Source organism: Pinus tabuliformis, chromosome 9 (assembly GCF_031772625.1).
Source record: "Pinus tabuliformis cultivar Carrire ecotype Pingquan chromosome 9, CPIR1, whole genome shotgun sequence".
In the NCBI taxonomy this organism is placed as follows: Eukaryota; Viridiplantae; Streptophyta; class Pinopsida; order Pinales; family Pinaceae; genus Pinus; species Pinus tabuliformis.
The window spans coordinates 1,594,743,057-1,594,749,056 of NC_142307.1; positions in this window are offsets into that span (position 1 = coordinate 1,594,743,057).

The window sequence follows — 6,000 nt, forward strand, 5'->3', positions numbered from 1 at the left end:
TTGTTGTTTTAATGTAGTAAGCATGCATACAGTGGATTGAGATTCTAAGTTGATGTACTTAGCTAATATAATGCTATATGTTTATTTAACAGTGGTTGATGTAGGGCAAACTAACACAAAGTATAAGCAACCCAAACTAAAATTCAGATACATGAATATGTAAGTGTTAGTAGCCTATCTTTCCTAGTCGTTAAATGACTGAACCTTTCATTTCATTGCCTATCTGGCCAAGTCGTTATGACTGAAACTTTGAATAAAGGAATAAATACTTCCAAACATCATCCAATAAAGAGTGATCGTTATTTACGGAAGCTAACCTCTTACACACTATGTAAATTATGTTTCCTTATGTTGTACACCATGAGTAAATTGTGTTATCTATCCATCAGAAGCCCACACAGATGTTGTCAAACATTGAAAATTATGTGGTCCACTCAAGAACTTCACATTGGCTCCTTAGTGTAGCATCGTTTTAATTAACATCAAAGTTTACTATGCCCATGTTATTACGATTGTCAGCAAGATTTGGTCTCAAGTGATTTGTATAAATTGCCATATCTAACACTGAAAACATTAACCATTGAAGCGATTAATGACTCAACTCTTGATCAAATATATGTGGTTGGAATCGCAATGGTTTTTCTTTTTTTTGTTCTGGTACAGGCGCACGGTGGTCATGTAGCCCTAGGGTGATGAGGGTGTATCCTAGTGTATCTACATTCTGATATTGGTCCTATATTTTAGTACAGCTGTGGAAGGAAGATTTGTTCGGTATTAGTTGGATGGATCCATGGTGGAAATCCCTAATGCATATGCATTATGAGAATTCTTGATAATAAATGAATGAGAATTCTTGATAATAAATGAATGACAGTAATTATTAGTTGTGCAAGTTGTGATATACTAGGAGTGTAGCTCTGTTGGGAACGACCATGATCTATTGGCATTAGTTCTAGATATGTTGGAGATCAACTGAAGAATGGTAAAACCTATAAATTGTTATTGGAGCACCGTAGTATTACTCTGCAAAACTTTGAAATCAGATCTAGATTATGCTTGTGGCTTGGTACCTTATGCACAGCAGGATTATTGTTGTATGTGGTTGTGTCAGTCCTCTATGAATCTTATTGTTTCAAGGGTTGATATGCAATATGGTTCCTCACATTGCTATTTTGATAATCCCTAACTCGATGTAATCAATATGGATTTTGAAAGTGACTATAGTCGACAGTAGCAAGGAGAGCCAGTTGTCCAAGGAACAAAACCAATTAGAGATCCAAGGACGATGCATGAACTTGTTGTAGCGATTACAACCACCCTCCAAAAATTTTCCTTCGCTTTGTATTAGAGCCTCCCTCCTCAGCATCTTAGCAGCATGTCTTGCACTTCTTAGGTACTTGTGTTTTTATTTGAAGTTATCTTTCGCTTGACAACTTATGTTTGCTAACTTGTTCTGTTTTCTACCCACAAGTTGACCTCACATGACTTGGTTCACATTCAGTTCTCGCGTTGTCTTGGCAAACTGCATAATCTTAGAGGGCAACCAGTATTGCTCTCAGGAACTATGCAGAGCAGCCTCGCAATCAGCACTTCTCTCCAAAAATATGCAGAGGAGTCCGACATACTGCCTTGCTCAGAGAAATTGCACAGAAAATCCAGACATTGGGCTTCAACTTTGGAATTGTGCTAACCCAGCTGGCAGCTTGTCTTCAACTAGAAAATTGCGTAGAGGTAGCCAGAGCCACTCAGCCCAGAGCCACTCAGCCCAGGAATTACATAGAAGCATTCCTCAGTTTGCTGTCTGATGCATGTATGTCCAATGCATGTGTCGGCAAGTTGCTCTGTTCCCTCTAGAACTGCGCAATATTTCCATGCATACATGGCAGACTTTCGTGAAAAAGAAAGAAAAAACAAAAAGTATCCCTAAAAAATACGGATCTATTTTTAGCACTGGGAGTTACATGCGAAGTCGATTTTAGAAAATTAGATTTGTGGCATGCACGTCATAAACCCTAAGTCTTCTAAATCTATTTAAACAACGCCCCAGAGCTCATTCTACACATTCCTAAGGCATCTAGGAACCTTCGGCATAGTTGGCACAACTTTTCTGGGTAAGTTTTGCTTTTCAAATCTTTTACTGCTTTTTTTGTCGTTTTTATTTCCTTGGCTTGTGTGAGTGTTTTTTCACATGACTCATTGAAATACCACTAGTGTTTTGGTTTGTTTTTACTTTTAGAAGTGTTGTTTCAAGTTTTGCATTGTCTTTCCTAAGTGTCACATGCATGACATTGTTTTTGAACTAGTGGTCGCCGTTTCAGTGACCCTCTCCATCAGCTTCATTGTTTGTCCATTTCACTAATTCCTACATTGGTTTTGATTGCATACATGGTCATTCACTCTTGTTTACAGCATCTTTTGTGACACAAAGTAGGATAACTCCTTTGCGACACGAGGAAATACTCATGTTGATTTTAGATAGTTATTTTAGGCTAAATTGAAGGGTGTTTCCCATGAGTTTTTTTTATCCATTTCCTTGACCTTGGGGATGAGATGGTCTGGTGGTTAAGATAACTTAGGACCAATAACATAAATAGAGTGCTATGTTTATAAAGAGTTAAAATGAAAATTGAAAAATTTAATTGGGAATTAAATTGTATAAATATTATTCTTGAAAAAATATCTATTGATTTTTAATTTAAGAAGTAATTTTTACTTTTATTTTTATATATTAATTAAAAGTATAATTTTGAAATAGTTAATAAAGAAATATATATATTTGTAATCAATGATAAGTAGTCTAGTAATACTTCTCGACGTAAACATTGACTCTCTGTATAGTGACATTGACTATAAATGAATATTAACATTTATATCACCACCGCTACCGGTAAGCTCCACTTACTCACACTGTTCACTTATCAGCCCCGCTCCATGGTGTCGAACGTCTCTGCTTTCTGCCGGTCATTTGAAATACAAAGAAACATGGGATCTAAGTGTGCATAGAATTTATTCTAAAGCTTATAGAAGGTGGTAGGTTAATCATTGATAAACGCAGGCATGCACTCGGCCGGCATTCCAAAAATAATGATGAGCATAGGGTATCCAACTCAATAGGATAGGCACATGTGTTTTAGTTAGGGACCTGAAGGGAGCACCTTGCAGTTGTAAGTCAAGGATGCACCTTAAGTTTTCAAAAATTATCACGAATTGTTTTCAAACTAGGGTTGATCTATATGACATTAAAGCCCATGCGCTAATGAAAATATATCATAAGATTAATTTCATAATTTATAAGTGTAAAATTATTATAAAAATATATATTTTTTTCTAAAAACTAATTCCATTGAACATTAATTATTATATGCAAAAGAGAATTTGTTAAAAAGTGTAATAATGATTATGGCTCCCTCTAGGAATTGATTTAAATTAACGATGTTTATTGCAAAGTATATATGAATTTAATGATATTTATTATATATTATAAAATACAAGTATTGAGATTGTCACGGAAAAGGGAACGTTGGCCCAGATGTTATTCTTGAAAATTATTCTTGATGATCTAATTTCATGTACTAATACATTTGTATTAAAATAAATATTAGATTATATTTCGTAAAATATAGATATAATTGTTAGTTTAAACAAAGTGTAGCTGAAATAAAAATAAATATACACAGCACATACAAAAAACTTCACAAAACCATAACACAGAGATTTAATGTGGTTCACTCAACCAATCTGGGCTACGTCCACCAAAACAGAGGCATCGGCAATCTTATTATTCAAAGGAGATTACAACAAATTCTAATTCTTCACACATACTCTCAGCTCACCCTATTTTCTCTACATTCTCTACACACGCTCTCTCAATCCTCTACGGGATTACATTTCTATATAGCTGGAGCATAAAACTGAATCATAAATTCCCTCACAAAAAATATAGAATGCATTAACTCCTCCTCAAAAAATACTGGAGCTAATATAGCAACTAATCCTATTGTTGTCACATACATGAGATTTTTCCCAAATTTAATAAAACAGAAAATCTCAACAATCTCCACCTTAACAACAATTAGCCTGATGCCCTGTTCATTTATTATTTTTATCTTTCCTACAAGCCAAGAGAAGCCAGACACCAACGTAGCTTCTCTAACAAAACTGGTTTCGTGAACGTGTCTGCATAGTTTTCCTTCGTATGCACCTTTTCAAGAGAAACACCCCTTTCAGTGATAACTTGTCTTACAAAATGGTACTTGATAGGTATATGCTTTGATTTACTATGATAGGCTAGATTCTTAGCCAAATGGATTGCACTTTGACTGTCACAAAATAACTTGATGTTGTCCTGCAACCTACCAAACTCACCAATCAAACCTTTCAACCAAACTGCTTCTTTGCAAGCATGTGAGGCAGCTATGTATTCTGCTTCAGTAGTGGATAAAGCAACAATATTTTGTAGCTTTGACATCCAGCTAATAGCTCCACCTACAAGAATAAAGACATATCCTGAAGGTGACCTTCTCTTATCCAAATCACCTGCAAAATCGGAATCAACATAACCGCAAACAAATTCACTACTTCCGTTATAAGTGATACAATAATCACTTGTGCGTCTCAAATACCGAAGCACCCATTTCACTGCTGACCAGTGTTCTTTTCCTGGATTTTCCATATACCTGCTGACAACCCCAACCGCATGTGAAATATCTGGTCGAGTACAAACCATCGCATACATTAAACAACCTACTACATTGGCATATGGAATGCGAGACATATATTCCTTTTCTTCATTTGTACTAGGACATAAAATTGAAGAAAGCTTAAAATGGGAAGCTAAAGGGACTGAAACAGGCTTCACATTGTTCATACCAAACCTCAAGAGTATTTTCTCAATATACTTCTGTTGTGATAGCCACAACTTACCATTGCTCCTGTCTCCGAAAATATCCATGCCCAAAATTTGTCCTGTTGCTCCTAGATCTTTCATATCAAATGTCCTAGCCATCTGAGCCTTTAACCTGTTGATCTCTATTATGCTTTTGCTTGCTAAAAGCATATCTTCAACATACAACACTAACATAATGAACATGCCATTACTTAATTTCTTAAAGTAAACACAATGATCATATTCACTTCTTATATAATTTTGACTCAACATGAAAGAATCAAACTTCTTGTACCATTGTCGAGGCGACTGCTTCAGACCATACAATGATTTCTTGAGCCTGCAGACAAATTTCTTGTTGCGGTCTTGAACAAACCCTTCCGGTTGTTCCATGTAAATTTCCTCATCTAAATCTCCATGTAAAAATGCAGTTTTAACATCTAGTTGCTGTAATTCTAAATCAAGCAAAGAAACTAATGCTAATACAAGTCTAATTGATACAATTTTTACAACTGCTGAAAATATCTCATGAAAATCAATGCCTGCTTTCTGAGAAAAACCTTTCGCGACCAGCCTTGCCTTGTACTTGTCCTTTGAACCATCAACACCCCTTTTCAATTTGTACACCCATTTACATCCCACAATTTTTCTGTCTTTAGGAAGTTCTACCAGATCCCATGTGTCATTCTCATGTAATGCCTTCATCTCGTCCTTCATAGCTTCTTTCCACTTCTCACTTTTAGAACCTTCTACAACTTCCTAATAGCACAAAGGTTCATCATCGTTAGCGGTTAAAGAAACTGAAGTAACATAATCATCATACCTTCTAGGAGGATGTTTAATTCTTTTGGACCTCCTTAAAGATGTCTCTGGTACTTCCACAATTTGTTGATTATTGTCTGTAGGAACTTCTTCATGATCAACATCTGAATCATGTTCATGATCTACATCTGAAAATTGTTCATGACCTGCATCTGAAACTTGTTCATGACTCACATTTGAACCCTGTTCATCTTGATCATCATCAATATTTGGACTGGTTTCAAACTGAATGTGTTGAAGCTTAGATACATTATCCTGTTTCACTTTATCATCTACATCTGAACTTTCAAGTG